This window comes from Ascaphus truei, chromosome 3, assembly GCF_040206685.1.
Source record: "Ascaphus truei isolate aAscTru1 chromosome 3, aAscTru1.hap1, whole genome shotgun sequence".
NCBI classification, from domain to species: domain Eukaryota; kingdom Metazoa; phylum Chordata; class Amphibia; order Anura; family Ascaphidae; genus Ascaphus; species Ascaphus truei.
In genome coordinates, this window is record NC_134485.1 from 66,151,395 (window position 1) to 66,164,816 (window position 13,422).

General features: G+C 45.5%; 1 protein-coding gene and 1 long non-coding RNA gene across 6 annotated transcripts in view; both read right to left on the minus strand.

The window, feature by feature from the left end:
• Positions 1–7,594, minus strand: part of CORO6 (coronin 6) — a 69,618-nt gene extending 62,024 nt beyond the window's left edge. For 2 of the 5 annotated variants that reach the window (XM_075594244.1, XM_075594241.1), the window contains exon 1: positions 7,247–7,594. The gene's annotated coding sequence lies outside the window, so the exon portion shown is untranslated. Of the gene's footprint in view, positions 1–6,728; positions 6,890–7,246 lie in introns of those variants that run through there. The other 3 variants (XM_075594245.1, XM_075594243.1, XM_075594242.1) reach the window with 3 other exon arrangements.
• The window catches only part of LOC142491535 (uncharacterized), a 258,875-nt gene that overhangs the window by 62,024 nt on the left and 183,429 nt on the right, over positions 1–13,422 (minus strand). The window lies entirely within an intron of this gene.

The following is a 13,422-nucleotide window of genomic DNA, read 5'->3' on the forward strand; positions in this document are numbered from 1 at the left end:
AATGTACTTCGTTGAGGAGACTGCTCATCTGCCCATCATACTCTGTTCTGTAGTTGCAAAGTAGCTGATATGGTTGAGCCAGTCTTTCCTAAGAAATTGAAAGCATCATTTAAAAATGATAAGTGTAGCCCCGGGTTTATTTCGCACTCACTGACCCCCCTCCGCGAGTGCCGAGTGGTCGGGGGTGCCGCCGGAGGCAGCGACGGACCAGCCGGCACTTCGCGAGGGTGGGGGCCAGTGCAGGGAGCGCTCGGCATCCTTGGAGCTCCGGCGGCGTACCCGGCTAGCAGGGGCCGCCATGAAGTGTTGCGCGAGCGTGCGCAGGATCGCGCATGCGCAGCAGGTACACTAGAGCCAGGGAGAAGTCGCGCGAAGGTAGGGAGGCAGAGGAAAAGGTTGCGGCGGCCATTAGTTGTTCGCGCATGCGCAGGGCAAGTGCGCACGCGGCCCCAATGCCCAGACAGGTCCCACGGGACTACAATTCCCATAGGGTCTAGCGAGGCAGGCTCCAGGTGCCTGATAGTGGCCAATGAGGGCCAAGGATTCCCTGGAGGAGATATAGATACATTTCGCGGGCTTTGGTGCAGCATTTGGAGCTGGGAGCAGGAAGGGGAAGGGTGTAAGGAGCAAGTGGCTCCTGCACCAGGTAAGGATCCCCAAGTCCCAGGCAGGCCCCAATCACTGTTAGGGTAGTGGGTAGAACTGAGGGACAGCCCCTAGGTGAGGGACTCTGCCCTTAGGTGTGAGAGTGTGCAGGTTTGTCAGTGTCACGGCTGGTAGTGCTGTGAGCGCTGACAAATAGGCACAGTGTATGCAGCGTGTGCAGTGGGTTGCTGCAGGTTGACTGAGTGTGTGCAGTGTATTTGCTGCAGGCGCTGTTAGTATTAGCTAGAGTCAGGACTGGGAAGAGTTAGGGGAGCGGAGCAGGCTATTAACCCCTTAGGTCCCAGATAGGTCCTCACTCCCCAGTTTGTGGTGCTACAGGGACAGGCCCTAGGTTAGGGACCGTGTCACGTAGTGCCAGTGATAGATAGGGACACAGCGGACGCTGCGGTTCCTGTGAAGAGGTTCGGGCTCAAGTCGGGGCCCACAGAGACTATATCCAGGGTGAGATCGCCCTTGGCCGTCCTCGTGCAAAGAACCCGTTTGGGATCAGACGGAATCACCGAGCGACGGATCCTTTGTGAAGCAGTTGCTGATCCGAGTACTGGAGTGCTCGGCAGGTACTATTACATTCACAAGTGCACCAACGGGCCCTTAGCTTAATAGTGACTGCGCAGTCACCCATATCCTCTCTCTGCAAGAGTGCGGGACATTGGGTGGGGATCCTATGGACACTGGGTGGGATCACTCGGTGTTGGGGGAAGCGTTTGGTGAGACGCCTTGGTTATTAGTGTTTCCTCTGTAGAGGGACACCTGTTATTCTATTGTTGATATATGTGTGTATGTTCTTAAGTAAAATGTATTGGTTATCATAAGGTGTTGTATGTTTCTTGCCCAGGGGAATCTCACATCACGGGGATCCTGGGTAAGTGGAGGCGCTGCAGTAAGGAAATGTGTAAGTGTTACCCCAGGCTCCCAGCTAGCGGAGGCTCAGATCTCCTGGAGCCACAGGTGTTATACAGCGACCAGTAGTTCCTTTGGGAGGGTTCAGAAAAAGGGCTACATAAATAAAACAGTTAGTTGAGGAGTGATCAAGTCTTTTGTCAGCTGTGCGGACAACTGGATAGAAAGGATCTTCAGGAGATGGGAGATATATACATGCGCACACGTATGTATGGGTCATCAGCTGCTGCTACTGCGAGCACGGTCGTAAAGGCTGTGGAAGTAAGGGTTAAATCTCACTATAAACCATTCCATTATAGGGAAATTTTCCTCTGCTCATCCTGTGTGGGCAGTGTATCTAAATATCAGTAAATCTGGCTCCAAGGCCAAATAAGAGACATTTGCAGACGATGAGCTGAAAGGGTGTAATTATAAGAGGACAGCTTGAAATATTAATGAGAGAGGTAGCAAGGAATTGTGTGAGATAAGTGATATCCAGATAAGCTAAAAGCTTGAAAGATGCCTGTCTTTCTATATATAAAAAGGACCATTTGCAAACATGTATATGCAGTACACAAACAAAAATACATGAGCGGACAATATCCACTCTTCATACTGTACTCTGTGTGTCTTAGAATTGCGTCATGGTTATAAAGCATGCCAATGGTATATAGTATTATTAGACCTCAAGTCTACATTGACTTACATCATCAGATTAAGTGGCTTTTCTGGTAATACTGTATGCTGCATAATTCATAGCTCATAGCTCATAGAGACACCAACATTTTGCATATCCCTAATCTAGGGATTTCATGGGAATGAACAAAAATGGCTGCTGCCAGCAGCATCATCATCAGCAGAACATGCTTATGGAATGAATATGTGTTCTAAATACAGGCACGTCCCAACTGACTCATTGACAAGGAAGCTGCAGGAGGACATAGGATTTTAAAAGGAAAGAGAGACTGCATTGAAAAAAAAATGTTTTCAACGTTTAATAAATGTGCTTTGAGTTATGACAGGTATAGCTATACATTTTGAAACCCACTTGTGTTATATAAAAAATACTTTTTAAAAAGCACCATTAAGATACAAAAGAAAAAAAAATATATATATATATATATATATATATATATATATATTTGGATTATTTTTGTTACTGCTTTTTCCATTTTAAAGTTATTTATGTGGTTTACATATAAAATACATGAAAACAGATATTTAAATGCAGACACTTGACATGGGATCATGGTAATACTGTATATATCAAAAAAACAAGGGCCGCATACTGTATCAGCCTCCAATAGACAGACCCAGTGGTATATTGCCGCATACACACACTATAGTGAGCTGAAGCATGAGGGTATAACTTGACTTATCCAAGATTGCAGAATACTTCATTTTAGGTAAGATGGTGAAAGGCAAGACACTTTACAGCTCATTCAATGGGATGGTCCACAAGGTACTGTATCTTACTGTATTTTGTGTTATGCCATAGCACCACTAAGTAACTATGGCCCAGAATATTTGGAACAGAAGATTGACATGTGATGGCACTTGGGGGATTACAGTGTCACTGTTTTTTAATCAGTACCCATTGTGCGTTAATGTTGTATTTGATAGTCTTATCTCAACCCCATTGTACTGCGCTGCAGAATCTTGGCACGCTATAAATAAGTGCCAATAATAATACTACAATAATTTTCAACTGGCATCAGTTGTTTGGAGGTTGGTGACCGCTCCTCCCAGGGGTTAAGCTTGCCCTGCCCCACTTTCCAATTAGCAGTTTTTTTATTCTCATGTTCCTGTATATGACAGACCCAATGTCGTCATTCTCCCTCCAGCAGAGGTAAGTGAGGATTTTATCAGGTAGTGTTAGGACCTGCTTACTGGTCATGCTGTGACGTTGGCTGCAGGCTTACAGTATAACGCTTTGGCCAAAGGCTTTAACTAAATGACCACTACTAAAGAGAAGATTAGCACTGAAGTATTGCAGTATGTATTTTGTCACTTTGGATGTAGCACGGAGCATTTCTGTCTTTTGTTGTATACATTTGGCCATGCTCAGTAGCACTCCTTTTTGACACAAATATATATGATGTTTTGGGGTTTCTTGAGCTTTTTGGGATTTGTGTGTTTATTAATAATAATAATAATAATAATAATATTACCACTACTTGTTTAATTTACAAACCTAGAACTGTATACCCCTTCTTAAAAAATTAAGTATTCCCTCCATTTCTGATTTGAGAGCACACACTGTATAACGCTTTCTATAATGCCCAGTGGCATAGCTAGACATGCGCGGGGCCCTGGGCAACATTTTCTTTCAGGGCCCCATTAATGTTAATACTGACTGCAATTTTTTTCTCCCTCTCCCTGATCCTCTCTCTCTCATAATCTCTCCCCCTTCTCCTCATCTCTCCCCATCCTCCTCATCATCATAATCACCATCAGCTCTCCCCCTCAAAACCATTAGCTCTCCCTCTCATCATCATCAGCCAGTGGCGTAGCTAAACATGTGCAGGCCCCCAGGCAAAAAAAAATGTCAGGGCCCCATCATGTCTCTCTCTCTCTCTTTTGTCCCCCTCATTTCTCTCTCTCTTTCTCTCTCTGCTCTCTCTCTTTGCTCTCTCTCCCAAATGTCTTTCTTTTCCCTCTTATGGATTTCTCTTTTGTACTTAATTTTCTCTTTGTGTCTCTTCCTTCCTGTATCCTTTCCTTTCCATGTCTGTTTTTACCCCTGTGATTTAACCCTTCCACTCCCTCTCACCTTTCCCAGGCTATCTCTCAGGCTACAGCTCCAGCCCCAGCCCCATGCTGCACTACTTGAGGCCCCACCCCCTTGACCTACGCCCCGCCCACCTAGGGAGGGTCAGCAGAGGAAGGAATTTCCCCTCCGTCCTTCCTACTGCATCTCAGGGCCCCGCCCACCTGCAGAGGAAGGGATTTCCTTCTGTGCGTCCTTCCTACATCTCAGGCCCAGTAATGTGCCGCCGACAGGGGGGAGAACGGGCCCCCCAAGAGCGCGGGCTATAGCTACGCCCCTGATAATGCCGACAACTTCTTTGTCGTTTTGAAAACTCTTCTGCCACAGTTTCATTTTTTATTTTATTTTTATTTTAAGGCAAAAGCAACATCATTGCATTCCGACACTCATTGTGACATCACAGTCTGCCATTTTGTTGCATCATTGCAGATTGCGATACATTTTAATGGTCCAACATGAGAGTTCTACATAGATACTGTACAATAGTGGATACAGAGCTTTCAAAACCTCACAGGTGTTTTCATCTGTATGTTTTTTTTTGTTTCAAATGGTTTTATTAGGCAGTAACACAACAATGAATCGTCATACAAACAGTACAGCCTAATACAAGAATATTTTTACATTTTGGAGGAAAAGAATGACAACCTCAATTGTCGTAGAGGGAGGGGGCCTTCATAGAGGGAAGGCAAGAGAGGAGGGGTGGGGGGGCACCTGTATGTTTTTTAAAGATCTTATGACCTAGCACATGGAAAGAAAGCGACAACTATTGAAGATCCCAAAGTGGTAGGTTCTACACTACTTTACTATGCCCAACTTACTTGGGTATTCTCCTCTCCCAGCTTAGCGTTCATATGGCTGGTAGCTGATGGGAGGTATTGAACCCACACACTTTATTGCGTGTTCTTGCATTACTCACTCACTTACATACAGGTTGGGATTTTGTGAGACCTAATAACTTCTGCATTTTTTCCCCTAGAGCACAAAAGTGTACTCTAGCGAGGCAGGTAGGAGGCCCAAAGGAGTGTGCCAAACACTATAATTTTGTTTAACCCATAGGCACATCATTCATGTCTTATTATGTTCATCTGTAGGCCAGGGTGGATTACCCTGGTTATGAAATGTAGGTTTCTCCTGGACTTCCGCCTTTGGTTTGAAAGCTTATATGCAGAATGTGCACTTAATGACATGTGCATGCACACACAGTACATTACAGAGGTTCTAATATATTTCAGTTAGAAGCCTCCCTACAGCATAAATGTCAACACCTAAAATGATTGAGATAATTGGGGTTTTGGGCCAAAAGACATAGGAAGTAATTCTATATTGTACGAAGCACCCCCATGCAAGTCAGTGGAGGTTTTGTTTGATCATGATGCGATCAGCTGCGTCATACTATGACCCCTTCATTTAAGTGAAATGCTTTCAATTGTGAGACTCTATTGAAGTCTGTGGGATACAGAGAGTATGCCCCTTCCTCATACAGAGAGTATGCCCCTCCTCATACAGAGTATGCTCCCCCTCTCATACAGAGTATGCCCCCTCCTCATACAGAGTATCTCATACAGAGTATGCTCCCCCTCTCATACAGAGTATGCTCCCCCTCTCATACAGAGTATGCCCACTCCTCATACAGAGAGTATGCGCCCTCCTCATACAGAGAGTATGTCCCCTCCTCATAGAGAGTATGCACCCTCCTCATAGAGAGTATGCCCCCTCCTCATACAGAGAGTATCTCATACAGAGTATGCTCCCTACTCATACAGAGTATGCCCCCTCCTCATACAGAGAGTATGCCCCCTCCTCATACAGAGAGTATGCCCCCTCCTCATACAGAGAGTATGCCCCCTCCTCATACAGAGAGTATGTTCCCTCCTCATACAGAGAGTATGCCCCTCCTCATACAGAGAGTATGCCCCCTCCTCATACAGAGTATGCCCCCTCCTCATACAGAGTATACCCCCCTTCTCATACAGAGTATGCCCCCTCCTCATACAGAGAGTATGCCCCCCTTCTCATACAGAGAGTATGCCCCCCTTCTCATACATAGTATGCCCCCTCCTCATACAGAGTATACCCCCTTCTCATACAGAGTATGCCCCCTCCTCATACAGAGAGTATGACCCCCTTCTCATACAGAGAGTATGCCCCCTCCTCATACAGAGAGTATGCCCCCCTCATACAGAGAGTATGCCCCCCTTCTCATACAGAGAGTATGCCCCCTTCTCATACAGAGTATGCCCCCTCCTCATACAGAGTATGCCCCCCCCCCCTCCCCTCTCATACAGAGACTCGCTCCAAATTTCACCTTGTTGAAAATGTAAAAAGTAATCATTTTATCATTACCAAATAAGACAAATGGTCGCCTTTTCATTTCAAGCAGAGAATGACACAACGTGACAGAGAGATCACTTACTTTACACACAGGCAGCTGGGAAGTGCACTTAGGAGGGGGGAAAAGCTCCTTTTCTGGTGGTGTGTGAGAAATAAAATATACTACGAGCAGAGTGTGTGCCAGGGGCTGGTTTTGGAGAAATAAAATGACGTTTTGTAGCAGGGGATTTTGCAGCAGCTAAAGAAGGAGACACGCTCCCTGCTGCAGAGAAGAGAGAGGTCACTTTCCAAATATAGAAATATCTGAACATTCCCCTGCAGGTCCTGTGACCGGAGAGGAAGGGAGAGAAACCTGACAAACGGGACCGGATTTATCATAGGAATAAAACAAACATCAAAAGAGCTCGTAAAATCCTAAGTGCAAAGACAATTGTAGTACTGTGATACTCTTACAACACGACCTCACAATACTGAGAAGCAGTTATAGACTATAAGTTACCAGTACTATCCCATAGGTACATAACGATCATATAGAGGACATAGGAAGGCTGATGAGAGCTTGTGCTGTTAAGGTATCCGAATAAATGACCGCAGGCTTACCTTGGTCAATATGTAGGTGACAGCTCTTGATGGATCTCAGTACAGTTGATGTGTGTAGTGTAATCTCTATATGTTGCTTGCCTATAATGTCCTCGGTTCCTTGTCAGGAGATGGCTGTGGGATCTCTTCTCCTCTTGCCTGCGTGTCTCTCTGTGCACGGTTAGCATGCACTCCACTCTGTCCAGTGCTGAGCTCTGGGTGACTGAACCTGCTCTGCTTCAAGTCGGAAATTGACTAAAGGGTCTACTGTGTGTTGCATGAGGCTGCAGCCAGGAGGATCTTACTGCAGTCACAGCTGCTGCCATCAACATTCAAGCAAAATAACTCAACACCCAACAGCTGAAAAGACAGAATGATGGGGTGAGGAGGGGAGATCTTAAAACAAAGGGAGGAGTAGGGCTTCTCCTTTCTGTATGACTGGCTGCATTGTCCCTACACATTTTTACATGCAGAGAACATGCATCAGATTAGATATTACATGAATATCTGGCGTGTTAAGACCTCATATGGTGTCAGTTGCGGCTGGCAAGGTTACTTTTGCCACTGGCCATGCAAACGGGGGTTTGTGGGGGTGAAAAACTTTGGTGCTGAGCCAAATAGCGGTGGTTGTATGTGTAACATCTTCATTGGAGAGACCTGCAATACGGTCAAGGCAATAAGTTTCAAAGGTACAACTAGCCATTACTTATACAGTATTATGGGTCCCTAACATTGGCAATACAACTAATATTGTGTAACTATCATTAAAGCCACAATCCCATCCAGAAGCCTACTGTATGTACTTTTAACTCGTATAAAGTTAGTATTTTGACCTCCGAGTGTCCAGCTTAAAACCCCCCCCAAAAAACACACTTTCCTTACTATTAAAAATATATTTTTTCAATTTCTAGCTTTGCTGGGCAGACAGCCACTACCTAATGGGTAATTCAGACAGCTGGCCTCTAATTGCGGACAGTCCTTGAAAACCATAACCATATAAAAGACATTAAGACAGGTAAACTTAAATTAGCCACTATTCAATATGCTGTCTTCTTACTCAGGAAGATTTAGGCTCCAGTCGTTTGTATAGGACAGAAATCTTTCCTTGGCAGGGGAAACATGGCTTCACATACAGATGGTCAGAATTAAACTTGCAGGAGATACCGACACCCCATACCAAGGCCTGTAAATTGGGAAGTAGGGGGTCCCCGGACCTGAAATTTAATGCGGTTCAGCTTGGGACACCCCCTGCTTCAATACTATGCAATTAAAATAAAAACAGCGTGATCGCCTGTTAGAGATGCGCAGGGAGAGGGACCACTTCTGTCTGCTCTCACTGCGCAGCTCTTCCAGACTGGTGCAGCCCGTTAGGATGAACGCAGCAGTGTCCCATTCAGAAGCAGGGACCCCGCTGTGTTAATCCTGATGGGCACTTAGTCTGGCCATAGGGAAGTGCTTTTCACTTGCAGTTTCCTCGAGGAAAACTGCTAAATAAAGCTGACTGCATCTGTAGGTAAGGGAAGAGATGTGCTGCATGTCAAACGTATATATGTTTTTTTATTTAGAGCTGCAATGTACACAGTGCTGTGCATATTTTTAGAACAGTAGTCCCTGCCCCATAGAACTTACACTCTAATTTTTGGTGTTGAAAACTAGGAGATTAATGCCCATATCGACTAAGCAGTGATGAGCCTCGAGGCACCTTCACTTGAATGCACCATATGGCTATCCATACATAGGCATACACAGAAGGGTCAAAAAAGTAGGCACACCAAATGTTACAATAAATGTGTCTTTACTAGCTCAACATTTCAGCTTCCCAATACAGCCTTTTTCAAGAGCTCCATTGGGAAGCCAAAGCGTTGAGCTGGTAAAGACACATTTGGTGTGTCTGCTTATTTGACCCTTCTACAAAGTACAGTTTAGTACTTTAGTACCCGCTTCAACACACACACACACACACACACACACACACACACACACACACACACACACACACACACACACACACACACACACACACACACACACACACACACACACACACACACACACACACACACACACACACTTAAGCTGGAAGGATCTGGCACCTTGCACTGAAACGGGTTCACCCACTTCCCAGGCAGCGACATTACCACTTCCCTTTTAGGACCTACAATCACAATCCTAAAGAGGAAGAGACGTGTACTGAAAACTACAATGCTGTTTTAATGCTCAAGAGGATATTGGTTTCCAACCTCCAAAGAAACATGCTGCCCTGTATTTTAATAACTAACTTTTCATTTTCACCCGCACTCCTTTTGCTTAGAGAGCAGAGGTGCCGTCTCCAATACCCTTATTTGGAAAAAGATGCTGTTAATTAAACGAATTAATGTCACCTTTCAATATAACCAAGGTGTGTGCTTCCTACCACACCAGAGATCCGTTTTGTTTTCTGGCAGTAATTCTCTAATACTTCTTTGTCCCGCGTTTTGCTACCTTTGTGCCGTCTTTAACCCCTGAGTAGATCCTATTTTTTTTTGTACATTTCGGTGTTAAAAATGTCCTTAAATCACAAGCATATAAAGTTACCATGGTAACCCTTTTACATGGTACTCGACTACGGGAAAAACTCAATTGTAACCTCCCAAATACCTTGAACAAAGCATCAGATTTAAAAAATAAAAACCGTGTTGCCAAGGGCATGAAGAAATCTGTTATAGTTAAAAAAAAATGCAGTTAGAAATAAATGCCTGCCTAAAATATATGGACAATGTACATTTGACACAGTATTACAGTAATGCTGCTCTTATCATTGGCTTGGTCGAAAATAGCAAAAGAGAATGTTAATAAATCTAGCAAGTTGATAAAGGATGAAACCTTTCTGGCATTTAATAGCTACAGCACCGTCCCATCCTGTATTGTATCTTTCCTTGTGTTTGGTCTCTTTTATACCCTTACATGTTTTATTTTGTCCTTTTTGTAAATGGGAAGCTCTTTAAGTCCCATTGGGGGGGAGGGAGGGAAAGCACTATATAAAGTTATTATAACTAGCATACTTTTGGTAACATACTTCAGGTTTGTAGTGGACCATTTTTAGGATTTCCGAGTTCTCTATTTGCCTTCTGATCATGCACAGAACATATCTGGAACATTAGCATCAGTGTCATACTTTTGTAAGTCCTGTCACCAAATCAACTCTATTGTGGGTGGTGACATAGGGAGTCAATACACTATAATTACCTGCTCCTCTGAGCTGTAATATAACGAGTCTCAGTTATGGTTAGTGGGAGTTGCTAATTATGTTGCTGTGAGTCCCACTTCTTTATTCGTAAGAGATGACTATTCTGTCCCTTACATCAGGGGTGCGCAGTGTTTTCCCCCTGTGCCCCTCCTCCCTGCTCTCCTCCCCTGCTCGCCCTCCCGCCCCCTCATGCTCGGCATCAAATGATGCCGTGGGTTCATGTACCGTCACGCGATGTCACGTGACACCACAGTGTAATTTCATGCCGGGTTACCGTGATAACGCGTCGCTGGAAGCCAAGGTAAGTTAGTTACAGATGCCTTGCGCGGTCCCCCGGCATTTAAATTCCTTGGGGGAGAGCGCGGGGCCTCTGTAACTGCTGCTCCCCCTCCCAGAAAATCTCACACCCCCGCCTTACAGACCATGTACACTTTCCTGGTGAACCCACTCCTTCACTTTTCCTTGTGTAACCTATCTTGCCTGGCGCTAAAGGAGTTTACATTGAGTTGGATATATATGTGACTGTTTTTGAGTAAACCCCTTGCCTGCTTTATTCAATATAACAGAGCTGGAAAAAGAGATCAGTGTATCTCAAAAGCTCGCACAAATAAAAGCATTTCGTTAGCCATAGAACGGTATTGTCTATTCATTTTTGATTTTATATACAGGCATACCCCGGTTTAAGGACACTCACTTTAAGTACAGTACACTCGCGAGTAAGGACATATCGCTCAATAGGCAAACAGCAGCTCGCACATGCGCCTGTCAGCATGTCCTGAACAGCAATACCGGCTCCCTACCTGTACCGAAGCTGTGCGCAAGCGGGGAGACTATAGAGCCTGTTATAAATGCGTTATTTACATCAGTTATGCACGTATATGAGGTTTGCAGTACAGTACATGCATCGATAAGTGGGGAAAATGTAGTGCTTCACTTTAAGTACATTTTCGCTTTACATACATGCTCTGGACCCCTTGTGTACGTTAATGCGGGGTATGCCTGTGTGTGTGTGTGTGTGTGTGTGTATATATATATACACACACACACACACACACACACACACACACACACACACACACAGAGAAATACTACTATGTTTCCTGCCTTAATCTGGGACATAAGATCCTACACTGTGACGGAGACATCACTATATATATATATATATATATAGTGATGTCTCCGTCACAGTGTAGGATCTTATGTCCCAGATTAAGGCAGGAAACGTAGCAGTATTTCTCTATATGGGGTTTATTTACAGGGTTAAATAATACACTAACAGGCCCACCGTTCCTTTAAATCAAAATAAATCTTAAAATAAATGCCTACTCCTCTTAGAAGACTAACTATACATGCAGCTTCAGCCCTTACTAACGAGATGGACAGCTAAACTGGTTGCCACCGCAAAACAGGTACTATTATAGTTAAACATATACAGTCTCTGCACACAGCAATATAGTGTTTCTGTTATCTGTTACTCCACGGTTATGGTGCAGACGTGATGGTATCATCAGTGTGAGGTTGGTTGCTGACATTTGCTCATTTGAGATTAAAGAGTAGGTAATCTTTAATCTCAAATGAGCAAATGTCAGCAACCAACCTCACACTGATGATACCCATCAAGGTTCAAACATGTCTGTGAGTGGGTTAACTGACTTTGCATCTCCCAAGTCCTTGCTTAAAAGCTGTGTTTAAAGCAGCATGCATTGGCTAAGGGTTGTTCATGTAATGTGAGCTTGAGATAAAAGGTGGCACTGTGTGCTCATCTGCATGTCATTTCCCAGAATCCCTTGCTGCAGTGGAAGTGCTGTGTGCTGGGTGATAATGGTGAAAGACAGGGTTGCAGACCTGTCTAAGACATGCAAATGAATAAACAGGAATATTTACAGTTGCTATATGCTATACTGTGGAGGGTTTTTGTCACTTTTTTACCCACCATAACCTTAATAAATATATATATCTATATATATATATAGATATATATATCCAGTGTTCGACAAATCACCCAAAAATCTACTCGCCCAACCAAAAAATCTACTCGCCACCTAGTCCCGCCCCTAGTCCCCGCCCCTAACCCCGCCCCCAACCCCGCTTTAAAATAAAATACATTTAATAAATTCCTAGTCAGAACAACATTCGTTTTTGACATAAATGTATTTATTGTATTACATCAGGCCTGCACAACATACGGCCCGCGGGCCGCATGTGGCCTGTCTGGCCTCTCTGTGCGGCCCGCGATGACTCCGGCCGGGCGTCAGTTAACTAAATAAATGTAAAAAAAAGTTTAAAAAAATGGCGGCGATACCCCGCTGTCCCGGCGCGCATGCGCAGGGCCCGCTCCCCCCCCCTGCTCCCTCCCCCCCTCCTCTCCCAACGTGGGATGGAGGGGGAAGTAACAAGCAAGATCCTCCTGCGCCCCCCCCCCCTTCCCCCTCCCAACGTGGGGCGGAGGGGGAAGTACCAGCCTCCTGCGGGCCGCTCCCCCCCTCCTGCTCCCCCCCCTGCTCCCAACGTGGGACGTAGGGGGAAGTAGCAGCCAGCTCCTCCGCGGCTAGCTTCCCGCGTCCCCCCGAGCTCACCTCCCGTGCCCCGCCCCCCCCGAGCCCTCACCCCCAAGCCCACCTCCCATCCCGCGCAGCTGCCGCAGGGATATCGGGGGCAGGAAGGGAAAGCGCCCGGCGGCAACCTGCACCCACCCGGTCAAGGTAAGTCACTGTCACCTACCCAGTCACTGTCACCCACCCACCCAGTCACTGTCAAGTCACTGTCACCCTGTCACCCAGTCACTGTCACCCACCCACTGTCACACTATCACCCAGTCACTGTCACCCAGTCACTGTCACCCTGACACTGTCACCCAGTCACTGTCACCCAGTCACTGTCACCCTGTCACCCAGTCACTGTCACCCACCCAGTCACTGTCACCCAGTCAGTCAGTCACTCACTCAGTCACTGTCACCCTGTCACCCAGTCA